At 44.9% G+C, this 17,724-nt stretch overlaps 1 pseudogene; it reads left to right on the forward strand.

The window, feature by feature from the left end:
• The first annotated feature begins 122 nt into the window (after nt 1–122).
• Nucleotides 123–300, forward strand: LOC132392029 (U2 spliceosomal RNA; annotated as a pseudogene).
• Nucleotides 301–17,724: the final 17,424 nt, after the last annotated feature.

The raw sequence follows: 17,724 nt of genomic DNA on the forward strand, positions 1-17,724 counted from the left end.
AAGTGCCACGTGGGTGGCAAAACATTAGAACTTCGAAAATGTAAAGACAGTAATAGTACCAACTGTAAAGAATTGAAAGTCTTTGAATGGTTATTGTATATAATTTTATTTTGGAATAAAGTATATTTTGTTTAATAAAAAAAAATTCTATTCATACCAGTTTAATACCTGGTATGTTCCTTACGTAGGGACAATGTAGTAAACTGATTTTTTGGATCAGGGAGTTGGGCTAGGAGTTTGCTCTGTCCTCTCCAAGCATCAACCTAGTGTTGCAGTACTGCTGGGAATGGTGCACTTCCCTTCGGGGGAGTTTTAAAATGTTTTTAAAAGTAGAAATTTGAACTAGTGGTATGCAAGGTGCTGGAGGAACTCAGATAATACATACACAATGCTGGAAGAACTCAGCAGGTCAGGAAGCATCTGTGAGAAAAGAGCAGCCACTGTTTTGGGCCGAGACCCTGCATCAGGAATGGGGGGGGGGGGGGGAAGAGCAGCCAATGTTTCGGGCCGAGACCCTTAGCATCTACGAACGTGTTAACCAGTTCTTCCAGCGGATTTTTAGGATCATTGCATTCTCATGGGACCTGTGCACAAGGGACAGTTTGCTCTTGAATTTGGAGGGAGGAACTAATAACCCAGCAGCCGAGGCTGACATTTTGCAGCAGGTTTTCAATCTGGGTCTCAGTCACCAAAAGATACCAGTGCTATAGAACATCCCCTCTGGTGAGTGGCTTGTGTTCCCACCTACCCCACCCCCCCAGCCTCCATGGGAATGACCACCCTCTCCCGCTTGACTGTGACTGCAGGTCAGGCTGGGAGACAGCTCAGGGAGAGTCGACAGCAAAGCAAGGCACTCACATAGGTCCCCTGTTTGTCAGCTACGTGGAACAGTCTATGTTCCAAGCCTACACTGCTCTCTGTCCCTGTTTCTCCGCTGCTGCGTCTCCTGCACTGCTCCTGCTTCCTGCACCCATGCTCAACTCGTCTACTTCATAGACTTTGACTCCAACTTCCACCCTGCCGTCAAATTCACCCGGTCCCTTTCCGACACCCCCTTTCTCCCTTCTCGACTGCCCCGTATCTATCTCCGGAGACACCAATGTCTATTTCAAACCCACGGCCTCCCACAGCTACTCGTAAAAACGCCACCCCCTTCTCTCAATTCCTCCATTTCCGCTGCATCTGCTCTCATGCTGATTCTTTTCATTCCAGAACAAAGGAGGTGTCCTGTTTTTTTTCAAAGAAAGGCACTTTCCTTCCTCCACCATCAACGCTGCCCGCAACCATATCTCTACCATTTTACTCACGTCTGCTCTTAACCCACCCTCCCGCCAACCTTCCAAGGATGGGGTTCCTCATGTCCTTGTCTACCACCCCACCAGCCTCCACGTCCGGTACATAATTTTCCGAAGCTTCCGCCGCCTCCAACGGGATCCCAGTACCAAGCACATCTCCCCCCCCCCCCACCCCAACACTTTATGCTTCCCGCAAGGATCGCTCCCTATGCAACTCCCTTGTCCATTCATCCCTTGGCCACGTGAAACTTATCTTTGCAAGCAGAACCAGTGCTTCATCTGCCCCACACCTCCTCCCTCACGACCATTCAGGGCCCCAAACAGACCTTCCAGGTGAGGCGACACTGCACCTGTCAATCTGTTGGGGTCAGTTACTGTGTTTGGTGTTCCAGGTGTGGCTTCCTGAATAGGATGAGACCTGACATAGATTGGGAGACCATCTATGCTCTGTCCGGCGGAACAAGTGGGATCTCCCAGTGGTGGCCACCCATTTTAATTCCACTCCCGTTCTGATATGTCCATTCACAGCCTCCTCCCAATGAGGCCACACTCAGCTTGCAAGAACATCACCTTATATTCCATTCACTTTGTATTCCAACCTGATGGCACGAATTTTGATTTCTCAAACTTCCCGCTATGCCCCCTTCACCATTTCCCATCCATCCCCTTTTCCTTCTTCCACCTTACCTCCCTGCCTGCCCATCGCCTTCTTCCGGTGCTCTTCACCCATTTTTTCTTTCTTCCATGGCCTTTTCACCAATCAACTCTTTACTTTACACATCCTCTTCTAGGTTTCACCTGTCACCTGGTGTTCCTCTCTCCCATCCCCCCGCTTTTTAAAATCTACTCCTCAGCTTCTTTCCTCCAGTCCTGCGGAAGGATTTCAGCTCGAAACATCCACTGTACTGTTTCCCTTAGGCGCTGCCTGGCCTGTTGAGTTCCTCCAGCATCTTGTGTGTGTTGCTCGGATTTTGCAGCATCTGCAGATTTTCTCTTGTTTGTGGTCAAGGCAAGCCTACTGACCCGGACCGTATCAGCCCCAGGGTACTGAAGACTGCGAGACAGCTGTCTGTAATTTTGCAGCAGTTGTACAGTCTGAGTCAGAGTCAGGAAAAGATACCGGTGCTATGGAAGGCATCCTGCTTGGTTCCCGTACCCACAAAGGTGACTCCGTCTGGATTTAATGACTATGGACCAATTGCCCTCAGATCTCAGGTGATGAATGTGCTGGAGAGGCTGGTCCTGACTTACCTTGGACTGCAGGTGATTTCTTCACTGAACCTTCTACAGTTTGCCTACCAATCTCATGTGGGAGCAGATGATGTCATCATCTACCTGCTGTAGCGAGCTCATTCCACCTGGATGATGCTGGTAGCATTGTGAGAATCGCATTTTTTGATTTTTCTAGTGCCTTCAATGCCACTTCAATGGCACTTCTAGTGCCACTTCTTCTGACTGAGAAGCTGCAAAGGATGGGTGTAGACAACTCCACCATCTCCTGGATTACTGACTAGCTGACAGGTTGCTCAGTTGGGTAATTCTCTGTCTGAGATGATGGGGAGTGGCATAAGGGAGTGACCTGACTCCATTTCTGTTCACACTGTACACCTCAGACGTTCAGTACAACTCAGAGTCTTTTGAGTGAACTTTTGAGAGTACAGACTTTATATGTTCATGTCAGAATAAAAAGCATGCATAACAGGTTAATGGAACATTTGGTCACCAAATTACAGGAAGGGTATTAATAAGGTTGAAAGAGTGCGGAGAAGGTTTACAAGGACGTTGCCGAGACTTGAGAAACTGAGTTACCGAGAAAGGTTGAATAGATTAGGACTTTATTCCCTGGAGCTTAGAAGAATGAGGGGAGACTTGATAGAGGTATATAAAATTATGATGGGTATAGATAGAGTGAATACAAGCAGGCTTTTTCCACTGAAGCTAGGGGAGAAAAGAAAAGAGGACATGGGTTAAGGGTGAAGGGGGAAAAGTTTAAAGGGAACATTGGGGAGGGGCTTCTTCACACAGAGAGTGGTAGGAGTGTGGAATGAGTTGCCAGATGAAGTGGTAAATGTGGGTTCACTTTTAACATTTAAGAAAAACTTGGACAGGTACATGGATGAGAGGGGAATGGAGGGATATGGACCAGGTGCAGGTCAGTGGGACTAGGCAGAAAAATGGTTTGGCATCTGTCAATGTGCACAGTCTGAAGAGTACTAGGCGATGCGTCAGCACGCTCCAGTACTTGGACATGGTAAAGGATGACGTGACCTTCCTCCAGGACTATGGACTGCTACACCTCCACAGCTACCGGAGGATATGGACCAGGTGCAGGTCAGTGGGAGTAGGCAGAAAAATGGTTCGGCACAGCCAAGAAGGGCCTAAGGGCCTGTTTCTGTGCTGTAATGTTCTATGGTTCACAAGAGATGCTGGTTAAGAAAAAGGAGGTGCATAGCACGCAAGAACAAATTAGGTACGAGGAGTATAAGAAATGCATGAGAACACTTAAGAAGGAAATCAGGAGGTCTAAAAGAAGACATGAAGTTGCTCTAGCAAACAAGGTGAAGGGGAATCCTAAAGGATTCTACAGATATACTGAGAGCAAAAGGGTAGCAAGGGACAAAATTGGTTATCTGGAAAATCAGAGTGGTAATCTCTGTGTGAGTTGTAAGAGATGAGGGGAATCTTGCATGGATTTTTTTTTGCTTCAGTATTTACTCAGGAGATGGACACAGAGTCTATAGATGTGAAGCAATGCAGCAGTGAGGTTATGGAGGCAAACTAGGGCAGATAAATCCCCAGGACCTGACGATCTTAGAGGCTAGTTGGTGCAGAAATTGCAGGAACCCCAGCAGAGATATTTAAAACATCCTTATCCAGGGGTGAGGTGCTGAAGGATTAGAGGATAGCCAATGTTGCTCCATTGTTTATGAAAGTTTCTAAGAATAAACCAGGAAATTATAAGATAGTGAGCCTGACATCAGTAGTGGGAAATTATTGGAACATATCCTAAGGGACTGGATATATGAGTATTTGCCTAGACATGGACTGATTAGGGATAGTCAGCATGGCTTTGTTTGAATGTGGTAGGAATTGTCTAGCCAAACATAAAGTTTTTCAAGGAAGTTCATAGAAAAGTTGATGAAGGCAAGGCAGTGAATGTTGTCTACATGGACTTTCGGAAGGCCTTTGACAAGATCCTGCATGGACGGCTGCTCAAGGAAGTTTAGTCACTCTGCATTCAAGTTGAGGTGGTAAATTGGATTAAACATTGGCTTTGTGGGAGAAGAAGAGAATTGTATTAGGTGGTTACCCCTCTGACAGGAGGACCATGACTAGTGGAGTGCCACAAGGATCAATTTTGGATCTGTTGTCATCTATATCAATGATCTGTATGATAATATGGTAAACTTGATTAGCAAATTTGTGAACGACTCTAAGACTGGGGGGTGTAGTGGGTAGTGAGGAAGACTATCAGAGCCTGCAGCAGTATTTGGACCAGCTGGAGGAATGGGCCAAAAAATGGCAGATGGAATTTAGTGTGAGGTGTTGCACTTTGGGAGGAGAAACTAGGGTGGGACTTACACAGTGAGCAGTAGGGAACTGAGGAGTGTGGTAGAATAGAGGGGCCTGGGAATAGAGATCCATAAATCCTTGAAAATGGCATCACAGGTAGGTTGGTTCATAAAGGTAGCTATTGGCATAAATCAGGAGTGGGGATGTTATGTTGAAATTGTATAAGACATTGGTGAGGCCTAATTTGGAGTATTGTGTGCAGTTTTGGTCACCTGCCTACAGGAAAGGTATAAATAAGACTGCAGAGAAAAACGTACAAAGATATTGTCAGGACCTCAGGACTTGAGTTACTGTATATGGAAAGTCTGAATATGTGAGAACTTTATTCCCTGGAGTGTAGAAGAATGAGGGGAGATTTAATAGAGGTATACAAAATTATGAGGGCTATAGATAGGGTAAGTGCAAGCAGGCTTTTTCTGCTGAGGTTGGGTGAGACTACAACTGGAAGTCATGGGTTAAGGATAAAAGGTGAAATGTTTAAGGAGAACATGAGGGGAAACTTCTTCACTCTGAGGGTCATCAGAGTGTGAAACAAGCTGCCAGCACAAGGGGTCAATTTCAAAATTTGAGGGAAATCTGGGAGGGTTATGGAGGATTACGGTCCAGGAGCCAGTTGATGGGACTAAGCAGATGATTGGTTCAGCACTAACTAGATGGGCTGAAAGGCCTGGTTCTGTGCTGTTGTGCTCTTTGACTGTATGACTTTTTTTTTGCTCCAGATTCCAGCAGCTGTAGTCTCTTGGGTTATTATTATTTAGACCCCTGCCTAATAAATAAGCACACAAAACACAAAATATATTAATATTATTTTTAAAAATATATCCCTCAGGAGGCTTAGGTGGCCTTACTGCACTTTGAGCCATTTCAATATCTAATTCAACTCATAGTATAGCATTATCCTCTATTAAAGCCTCAATGATTTATCTAAGCCTGCAAATCCTTCTTATTTCATTCTGACTCATTCCATTCCACAGATAAGGTTTCCATATTCATAATGACTTGGGATTTTCCTGTTTCTAATAATGTTTGTGGAACACTCACTGGATATATTTAAAGTGGAGGGTGATAGATCCTTGATTAATAAGGGTGTCAAAGGTTACAGGCAGAAGGCAGGAGAATGGGTTTGAGGGGTGGAATTCCACCATCAGCCATGGTGGAATGGTGAAGAAGACCCGATGGGTTGAGTGACCTATTTCTTCTCCTAAGTATTATGTTTTTAACGTCTTTGTAATTATAAAGCAAATATGTCTTTACAAGTAATACTGGCATTGGTTCATTATTGCCACAGGTATAAAGATACAGTTCAAAATTTAGCTTTTCATGCCAGATCATTTCTAAGCACGAGCGTTTTGGGTAGTACAAGGGCGGTGTTCTGGACTTAAGGAATATACTAAATATTAATTTCAACAGCAACCAGTCTTCAGATCTGAATGTGGATTGCAGATTGAATTCAAGATGCACTTTAGGACAATGGTCTTCCTAGAGCTGCAGTCTGGGGTTGATTGCAAAACAGGAAACACCTCGTTCACCTGAGATATCTGCATATGCATGAATGCAGCTCAGAAACAGTGGTGAGTAACACTCATTTTGCATGTATTAGTTTGAAGACCTAGGTGCCTGAAAATTATGTGCAACTCAATGGAAGTATTTTGAATGTATTGTAACTACAGAAACTGACCAGCTATTACCTTTCTTCTTTAACATATAAAGATGTGAAGTAATACTGGAGCCTCTTCTAATCATGTCTTCAGTTTGAGGCCTGCTTTTGTTGCTGAATAAACAGTTCTATATCCCCAGCTTCCGTGTTTCTCCAGTGACTTTGATCGCAGGCACAACAGACGGATGGTAGCATAGCCGTTAACGTAATGCTTTATAATGCAGGTGACCTGGGTTTAATTAAGCAGCAGGTTGTCTCTCTCCATGACTATGTGGGTTTCCTCTGGGTGCCTCAGTTTCCTTCCACATTCTAAAGACATACAGATTAGGGTTAATAGTTGTGGGCATGTTGATGTGAGAAACATGGTGACATTTGTGGGCCACCCCCCAGAACATCCTCAGACTGTGTTGATTCTGAAGATTCTGGAAATCCAGAGCAACACATACAAAATGCTCATGAAAATCAACAGATTAGGTAGTATCTATGGACGGGAATAAACAGTCAATGTTTTTGAACCAAGGCGCTTCATTAGAATTAGAAGTTCAAAGTAAATTTATTATCAAAATACATTTCCGGCATGTCACCACGTGCTACCCTGAGATTCATTTTCTACAGAAGTGAGGCTACCCAGATCTAATATGAGGTGTTGCTCCTCCATCCTGAGAGTGGTCTCCTTGTGGCAGTACAGGAGGCCATGGACCGACAGGTCGAAATGGGAAGTGGAATTAATATGGGTGACCACCATGAAATCCTGCCTGTTGTGCTGGATTCGACAAGTGCTCCCCTACAGGTCTCCCAATGTAGAGGATGCCACATTGGGAGCACCGGCATCAGAACCAAATGGGGTTGGGGTGTGGGAGGTGGTTGCTGGAAGAACTCGGTATTGGTGAAGATGGTAATTTTTGAGCTCCGGGTTCCTGTGAACCTAATGTCGGCCAGAAGAAACTGCAGTCTGATCAAGGACAGGGGAAGCAGATGAGCTAGTTGTCTTTGTTTCCCCCATTTTGTGGACTATGAACTGATCCTTGCTCTGGGACAATCTAATCAGAGCAAGACGTAAAATAAAGCTGGATGAACTCAGCAGCATCCATTGAAATGAGAGGTCAACGTTTTGGGTTGAGACCCTTAGTCAGGACTCAATATACCTAAGACCATTCTCAGGCTACTTCCACACTACACCGGATAAATCTGTAACCGAAGATTTTTCTCTTTGTTTTTACCCTTCGTCCACACTAAAACGGTGTTTTCGTCCCCCGAAACCGGAGCTTTTCAGAAATGCTGTCCAAGGTGTGTAATTTTGAAAACACCGCTTGGGTAGATCAGTGTGGACGGGGTAACTGGAGAAATCTAAAAACGCTGTCAGATGGCAGCGCACTATTTCATTGTTTTCCTGAACACAACCTAACAATTTCAGAACAGACAGCAACGAGACTGAAGTCGGAAGAGAAAGAAATGTACTTACCGAATACTTTGACCCATAACTTACTGAATAAATAAGTATATTCACATCGCCCTGTTTTCTGTCCTTGCTCGTATGAAGATGGTTTACCTATTTATGCAAGTACTTCTCTGACAATAGATGTGTAACAGCCTAATGTAACATTGTATGGAAATACAAGATAATACTGATGCAGACACATTTTATACATTTAACGAGGTACTTTATTAATGCAACAGAGTTAGTCAATTTTTCAATGTTCGTTGTCAGCCGGGTCATACAGTCCGTGAACTCCCTGTCGGTTGCCTCTGTACGCTCCAGTATTAGTTTTTTTTTTAAACTTTTAAGTTCTCCTGCATGAAAGCCAACAGCTGTCCATCATTTTAAGTCTTTCTAGGCTGCAGCTACACAAACACGCACTTTCACGGCGAGATTTGACACCAAACATGTCGCTTGTTTTCGGTAGATGTGTTCTGCACAGGTGCAGGAGGAGGAGATTTGCTGAAATCTCCGTTTCAATGTGGATAGAGATATTTTCAAAAATGCATAGTGTGGACACCTATCGTTTTTATGTGAAACCGGCGTTTCCAAAATTATCCGGTCTAGTGTGGATGTAGCCTCAGCCCGAAACATTGACTGTTTATTTCTCTCCATAGAGGCTGACTGACCTGGTGAGTTCCTCCAGCATTTTGTGTGTGTTGTTGTTTATGGATTTTATTTTATATTTATTCAGCGTGGAGTTGGACCTTCCAGCCCTTTGAGCCACACCACCTCAGCATCCCCACAACCCCTAAACAATTTGCAATGACCAATTAACCTACCTGGTACATCTTTGGACTGTGGGAGGAAACTGGAGGACTTGGGGAAAACCCACACATTCCACAGTGAATATGTACAGAGACTCATTGCAGAATGTCACTGGAACTGAACTCCAAACTTCGGATTTCTCCAATTGTATTAGCGTTACATTAAGCGCCCATCACGCCCAGTAAGGTCACATCAGAAAGCATAAGAGTCAGGTTAATGAAAATTAAAGAATTCAAATATGTTAAGTACATTTATTATCAAAGTATGCATACAGAATGCATCTCTGAGATTTGTCCTCCTGCAGACAGCCATGAAACAAAGAAACGCCATGGAACCTGTTCAAAGAAAACATCAAACACCCAATGCATGAAAAAAAAAACAAATTGTGCAAATGGCAAAATGCGACCGAACAACACATAGAATATCAACAGCAAAGCAGAAGCCCGTTAGTATTCAGTTCGGCGCCATGCCTCCTAGCCTAGAGCAAGGTGGAGGGCCAGTCTGCATTGATCACCCTGATCAAAAAACTCAAAAACAGCAAAAAAAAAGTAACCAGATCCAGGAACATGCAACCCGAACTTCAAAGTCCCTAATAATTAGTCCATAACCTCTCCGAATAATCCTTGCAATTAAAGTCAAAAGATTCAGAAGGAGATGGACCCATTGGAAATTAGGACTGAGAAATAGCGGATGGAGTTTAATCTGGACAACTATGAGATGTTACACACTGGGAGGTAAGAGAAAAGTACACAGTAATGGCAGGAGCCATTAATGGATGGACCATAAGACCATAAGATTTAGGAGCAGAAGCAGGCCATTTGAGCCATTGAGTCTGCTCCACCATTTCATCACGGCTGATCCAATTTTCCTCTCAGCCCAGTCTCTTGCCTTCTCCCCATCTCCCTTCATGCCAAGGCCAATCAAGAATCTATGTATTTTAAATATACATAAGTTGCTGGGGACCTAGCAGAGATATTTAAATCATCCTTTTAGTGAGGTAACAAAGGAGTGGAAGATAGTCAAGGTTGTTCCACTGTCTAAGAAAGGCTCTAAAATTAAACCAGAAAATTGTAGGTCGGTGAGTATATTAGGAAAGTTATCAATCATAGGAAAGTTATTGGAAAGTACTCTAATGGACTGGATGTAAGTATTTGAACAGACATGGAATGATTAATAATAGTCAGCATGTCTTCGTGTGTGCTAGGTCATGTCTAATCAATCTTTTAGAGTTTTTCTTAAGAAACTTACCAGGAAAGTGGATGAAGGCAAGGCAGTAGATGTTATCTACATGGTCTTCAGCAAAGCATTTGACAAGGTCCCACATTGGAGGTTGGTGAAGAAGATTCAGTTGCTCAGCATTCAAGATGAATAGTAAATTGGATTAGACATTGGCTTTGTGGGAGAAGCCAGAGTGTGGTAGTTGATGGTTACCTCACGGACTGGAGGCCTGTGTCTAGTGCAGTGCTGCAGTGACTGGTGCTGTTGGTTGTCATCTATGTCAGAGGTCTGGATAAAGTGGTTAGCTGGATCAGCAGATTTGCAGATGACACCAAGATCTGGGGTGTAGCGGACAACAAGAAAGACTATTGGAGTTTGCAGCGGGATCTGGACCAGCTGGAAAAATGGGCTGAAAAATGGCAGATAGAAATTAATGCAGACAAGCGTGAGGTTTTGCATTTCAGTACGGCCATCCAGGGTGGGTTTTACACAATGAACAGTAGGACACTGAGATATGCTGTACAACTCTATTTCCCAAGGAGACTGAGGTTCTTTAACATCTGCCAGACGATGCTGAGGATGTTCTACGAGTCTGTGGTGGCCAGTGCTATCATGTGTGCTGGTGCAGCAGGCTGAGGGTAGCAGACACCAACAGAATCAACAAACTCATTCGTAAGGCCAGTGATGTTGTGGGGGTGGAACTGAACTCTCTGACGGTGGTGTCTGAAAAGAGGATGCTGTCCAAGTTGCATACCATCTTGGACAATGTCTCCCATCCACTCCATAATGTACTGGTTAGTCCCAGGAGTACATTCAGCCAGAGACTCATTCCACCGAGATGCAACACTGAGCATCATAGGAAGTCATTCCTGCCTGTGGCCATCAAACTTTACAACTCCTCCCTCAGAGTGTCAGACACCCTGAGCCAATAGGCTGGTCCTGGACTAATTGGCATAATTTACTTATCATTATTTAATTATTTATGGTTTTATATTGCTATATTTCTACACTATTCTTGGTTGGTGCGACTGTAACGAAACCCAGTTTCCCTCGGGATCAATAAAGTATGTCTGTCTGTCTGTCAAAGGGATCTGGGAATACAGATCCATAATTCATTGGTGTGACAGGCAGATAGGGTTGTAAAGAAAGCTTTTGGCACATTGGCCTTCATAGATCAATGTACGGAGCACAGGAGTTGAGATGTTATGTTGAAGTTGTATAAGATATTGGTGAGGCCTAAATTAGAGTTTTCCCTGCAATTTTTGTCACCTACCTTCAGGAAAGATTTAAATAAGTTTGAAAGAGTACAGAAAAAATATACAAGGATATTGTCAGGACAGGAGGAGCTGAGTTATAAGGAAAGATTGAATAGGTTATGATTTTATTCCTTGGAACGTAGAAGGTTGAGAGGAGATTTGATAGAGGTGTACAAAATTATGAGGGGTATAGATAAATGCAAACAGGCTCTCTCCACTGAGGTTGCGTGAGACACAACCAAAGGTCATGGGTTAAGGATGAAAGATAAAAAGTTTAAGGGGAACATGAGGGGAAACCTCCTCACTCAGAGTGTGGAATGAACTGCCAGCACAAGTGGTGCATGCCAGCTTGATTTCAACATTTAACGGAAATTTCGATAGGTGCATAGATAATAGGGGTATGGAGGATTATGGTCCCTGTGCAGGTCGATGGGAGTAGGCTGTTTAAATGGTTTGGCATGGATTAGATAGGCCAAAGTTCCTGTTTTCTGTGCTGCACTTTTCTATGAATCTATGACTCTAAAATGTGAAGTATTTTCTTTTTTGTACAGTATTTCATTATATCCTTCAATTAATAAAAAAATGAAATTATGTGATATTTCAGTTTTCATTCTAAATATTCATAGTATGCATATTACAAAAATACAGAGCCATGCAGTTTTGAGCTCGTGTAAAAATTTCCTGCACAGAGCAATGGTTGGTTTGCACAGCTGTTTTAAAAAAAAATTAGAGGGAATGTAGCTATTGACTCTGTCTCATTGAATTTACACAGTGGAGACAATAGAATGCTTCAGCACTGATTACTGAAGAATGAAATCAGGGAAGTCAGAAATGACCTCAAACAACATTAATGTTTAATGTGCACTTTAAATCAGATCTGTTTGGTCATTTAAATGTAATTGATAGAGCCATTCCTTTAACACTAGCACTACAGGGGTCTATTTAGGGTGTCTGGAATTCCTGCTTAGAAACCTTTGGAACAGATAACAATACTGAATCACAAACAAGAGAAAATCTACAGATGCTGGAAATCCAAGCAACACACACAAAATGCTGGAGGAACTCAGCAGGCCAGACAGCATTTTGTGTGTGTTGCTTAACAGTATCGAAAACTTGAAGGGGTTCTACTAGTTGGGATGTATCACTATTGTAACAGTAATTCTGTGAAGTTACCTGGCCATTGAAACTGTAGCTAATCGTTTCCTCTTCATGGACACCTGGCCCTGGTCTTCTACCTGCTCTGGATCTCTTTATTGCTAATTGCCGATGGGACATCAATGGTCTTGACTTCACCACACCCTGTTCCAATTCCAACCTCACTCCTTCCGAACGCTCTGCTCTCCGCTCCCTCCGCACCAATCCCAACCTCACTGTAAAACCTGCTGGTAAGGGAGGAGCTGTTGTTGTCTGGCGTACTGACCTCTACCTGGCCGAGGCACAGCGACAACTCTCTGATACCTCCTCTTATTTACCCCTTTGTCATGACCCCATTAAGGAGCACCAGGCCATTGTCTCCTATACCATCACCAACCTTATCAGCTCTGGGGATCTCCCATCCACTGCCACCAACCTCATAGTTCCCACACCCCGCACTTCCCGTTTCTACCTCCTACCCAAGATCCACAAACCTGCCTGACCAGGTAGACATATTGTCTCAGCTTGCTCCTGCCCCACTGAACTCATTTCTGCATACCTTGACACTGTCTTATCCCCTTTGTTCAATCTCTTCCCACCTATGTTCATGACACTTCTCATGCTCTGAATTTTTTCAATGATTTTAAGTTCCCTGGCCCCCACAGTCTTATTTTCACCATGGACATCCAATCCCTATATACCTCCATCCCCCACCGAGATGGTCTTGAAGCTCTTCGCTTTTTTTTTGGATTCCAGACCTAACCAATTCCCCTCTACCACCACTCCCCTCCGTCTAGCGGGATTAGTTCTTACTCTCAATAATTTCTCCTTTGGCTCCTCCCACTTCCTCCAAACCAAAGGTGTAGCCGTGGGCACCAGTATGGGTCGCAGTTATGCCTGCCTTTTTGTTGGCTTTGTGGAACAGTCCATGTTCCAAGTCTATACCGGTATCCATCCCCCTCTTTTCCTTCGCTGCATCGACGACTGCATTGGTGCTGCCTCTTGCACGCATGCTGAGCTCATCGACTTCATTAACTTTGCCTCCAACTTTCACCCTGCCCTCAAATTTACCTGGTCCATTTCCGACACCTCCCTCCCCTTTCTTGATCTTTCTGTCTCCATCTCTGGAGACGGCCTATCTACTGATACCTACTATAAGCCTACAGACTCTCACAGCTACCTGGACTATTCCTCTTCCCACCCTGTCTCTTGCAAAAAGGTACCCTTCTCACAATTCCTCCGTCTCCGCCGCATCTGCTCTCAGGATGAGGCTTTTCATTCCAGGACGAAGGAGATGTCTTCCTTTTTTAAACAAAGGGGCTTCCCTTTGTCCACCATCAATTCTGCTCTCAAACGCATCTCTCCCATTTCCTGCACATCTGCCCTCACCCCATCCACCCACCACCCCACTCGGGATAGGGTTCCCCTTGTCCTTACCTACCACCCCACCAGCCTCCAGGTCCAACGTATAATTCTCCGTATCTTTCACCATCTCCAGCGGGATCCCACTACCAAACACATTTTTCCCTCCCCCCCCTTCTGCTTTTCGCAGGGATCACTCCCTACGCGACTCCCTTGTCCACTCGTCCCCCCCATCCCTTCCCACCAATCTCCCTCCTGGAACTTATCCTTGTAAACGGAACAAGGGCTACACCTGCCCTTACACTTCCTCCCTCACCACCATTCAGGGCCCCGGACAGTCCTTCCAGGTGAGGCGACACTTCACCTGTGAGTCGGCTGGTGTGGTATACTGCATCTGGTGCTCCCGGTGTGGCCTTTTATATATTGGTGAGACCCGACGCAGACTGGGAGACCGTTTCGCTGAACTCCTACACTTGGTCCGCCAGAAAAAGCAGGATCTCCCAGTGGCCACATTTCAATTCCACATCCCATTCCCATTCTGATATGTCTATCCATGGCCTCCTCTATTGTCAAAATGAATCCAAACTCAGGTTGGAGGAACAACACCTTATATACCGGCTGGGTAGCCTCCAACCTGATGGTATGAACATTGACTTCTCTAACTTCCGTTAATGCCCCTCCTCCCCTTTTTACCCCATCCCTGACACATTTAGTTGTTTGCCTGTTCTTCATCTCCCCCTGGTGCTTCCCGCCCCCCTTCTTTCTTTCTCCTGAGGCCTCCTGTCTCATGATCCTTTCCCTTCTCCAGCTCTGTATCACTTTCGCCAATCACCTTTCCAGCTCTTAGCTTCATCCCACCCCCTCCGGTCTTCTCCTATCATTTCGCATTTCCCCCTCCCCCCACTACTTTCAAATCTCTTAGTATCTTTCCTTTTGGTTAGTCATGACGAAGGGTCTTGGCCCAAAACATCGACAGTGCCTCTCCCTATAGATGCTGCCTGGCCTGCTGTGTTCCACCAGCATTTTGTGTGTGTTGTTGTTTGAATTTCCAGCATCTGCAGATTTCCTCGTGTTTGCTAATCATTTCTTGTTATCTTAGTGTTGAAAAGGTGTAAAACATGTCAAGAGACTGAAACTCTTAAGGCTGATTTATATCTGTGCGTCGCATCTACACCGCAGGTAATGTGTACCCTACACCATAGGGTGACATGTACCTCTCCAGAAAAGTTACTCACGTGTCGCGGTGGTGCAGACCACAACAACTGTGATTGGTCCGCTTGGTAGCATCACATTTCCTCCTCTGCATTTCCGGTTGCTTCTTCTCCGCCATGTCTGTAGGCTGTGCGTATACCGATGTGAAATAGATGAACCAAATCATCAAATCTACCTGCCGACATGTGAAGATGTTTGAAATACATTTCCTCGTCCATGTCTCTCACGAAGAAGCTCAGCACTGTGGCATAGAAACCCCATCACCAACTAGCATTTTGGCGCACACCAATGCACGCTTGCTAAGGCGTAGAGTGATGCAGAAGTGAAAATTAGAGTTTCGGCATAGGCTGCAGTGTAGCCCGTACGCCATCATCTGTTCTGGCACGTCATGACAGAGTTTTTAGAAATCTCTGGTTACCCCGTCCACGCTACTCAGCCCAATTGGCATTTTCAAATTTACACACTCTGGAGGGCGTTTTAGAAAAGCTCCATATTTGGGGGAGGAAAACGCCATTTCAGTGTGGATGGAAGGTCAAAACGAAGAGAAAAAGCTTCAGTTATGGATTTATCCTGTCTGGTGTGGACGCAGCATTTCATCTTTTTCTTGAACGCAACCCCACCCCTCCCCACACAACCTAACAATTTCAGAATAGACGGCAAGACTGAAGCCAGAAGAGTTAGAAATGTACTTACCCATAATTTTCTGAATATATAAGTATACTCACTTTTTCCAGCACATAATTCCCTATAATTTCCACCATCTCCCCCAATTTTCCACAGGGATTGCTTCCTTCATGACTCCCTTGTCCACATTTCTCTCTGCACTGATCTCCCTCCTGGTACTTATCTTTGCAAGCAGAACAAGTGCTACAGCTGTCCTTACACCTGAACTGAATTGAATTGACTTTATTTCTTACACCCTTCACATACATGAGGAGTAAAAATCTTTATATCATGTCTTCGTCTAAATGTGCAATGTGCAATCATAGTAATTTATAATAACTTATAATAAATAGAACAGTCAACGTAACATAGAAATACACTCAAATCAGCGTGAGTTAATCGGTCAGATGGCCTGGTGGAAGAAGCTGTCCCGGAGCCTCTTGGTTCTGGCTTTTATGCTGCGGTACCATTTCCCAGATGGTAGTAGTTGGAATAGATTGTAGTTGGGGTGACTCAGGCCCCCAATGATCCTTCAGGCCCTTTTCCCACACCTGTCTTTGTAAATGTCCTGAATCATGGGAAGTTCACAACTACAGATGCGCTGGGCTGTCCGCAGCACTCTCTGCAGAGTCCTGTGATTAAGGGAGGTACAGTTCCCATACCAGGGATGGTCAGGATGCTCTCAATTGTGCCCCTGTAGAAAGTTCTTAGGATTTGAGGGCCCATACCAAGCTTCCTCAGCCGTCCAAGGTGAAAGAGGTGCTGTTGTGCCTTCTTCACTACACAGCCGGTATGTACAGACCACGTGAGATCCTGGGTGATATGGATGCCGAGTAACTTAAAGCTGTTCACCCTCTCAACCCCAGTTCCATTGATGTCAATAGGGGTTAGCCTGTCTCCATTCCTCCTCTAGTCCACAACCAGCTCCTTTGTTTTTGTGACATTGAGGGAGAGGTTGTTTTCTTGACACCACTGTGTCAGGGTGATGGCTTCTTCCCTGTAGGCCACCTCGTTATTGTTTGAGATTAGGCCAATCAATGTGGTGTTCTCAGCAAATTTAATTAGCAGATTAGATCTGTGGGTGGCAACACAGTCATGGGTATACAGGGAGTGAAGGAGGGGACTTAGTACACAGCCCTGAGGGGCTCCTGTGATGAGTGTCAAAGGGGTGAAGGTGAGGGAGTCCACTCTTACCACATGCCAGTGATCTGACAGGAAGTCCAGGATCAGCTGCAGAAGGTAGGGTCAAGGCCGAGGTCTCTGAGCTTCCTGTCGAGCCCGGATGCAATTATGGTGTTGAATGCTGAACTGTAGTGAAGAACAGCATTCTCATATAAGCATCCTTCTTCTCCAGGTGTTTAAGGACAGTGTGTAGAGCTGTGGCTATTGTGTCACCTGTTGATCAATTGTGTCGGCAGGCAAATTGTACGGGGTCCAGTTTGGATGGTAGCAAGCTGCAGTCCAGCCTCTCAAAGCATTTGCTGATTATTGAGGTGAGTGTGACAGGACACCAGTCATTTAGGCATGTTACCTTGGTCTTTTTTGGTACAGGGACAATGGTGGGTGATCTGAAGCAGGAAACCTCTCTACACTGGGAGAGGGAGATTAAAAATGTCTGTAAACACACCTGCCAGTTGTGCTGCACACATCCTGTGTACTCACCCCGGGATGCCGTTCGGTCCTGCAGCCTTGTGACTGTCCTCTTGTTGGAAACATCAACCTCACAGATGACCAGGTTGCAGGTTGTAGCGGTGGCTTTCTTCCGAGGCTCATTGAACCGAGTGTAAAAGCGATTGAGGTCATCTGGGAGAGAGGCTGCGATGTTAGTGGCACCACAACGTTTGGCTTTGAAGTCTGTGATAGTATGCAACCCTCGCCACAAGTCACGTGTGCTGTTCGTTGTGAATCTTGACTCAGTCTTGTCCCTGTATTGTTGTTTTGCACAATACAACAGCTTTGCACAGATTGTAGCTGCTTTTCTTGAGCTCCTGCTGATTGCCGGCAGCATAAGCTCTATGTCGCGCAGTAAGTGCTGCTCACATGGAACTATTGATTCATGGTTTCTGGTACAGGAAAACTCTGATCAACTTCTGGGAGACAACATCATCG

The sequence above is a fragment of the Hypanus sabinus genome, chromosome 3, assembly GCF_030144855.1.
Source record: "Hypanus sabinus isolate sHypSab1 chromosome 3, sHypSab1.hap1, whole genome shotgun sequence".
NCBI lineage: Eukaryota > Metazoa > Chordata > Chondrichthyes > Myliobatiformes > Dasyatidae > Hypanus > Hypanus sabinus.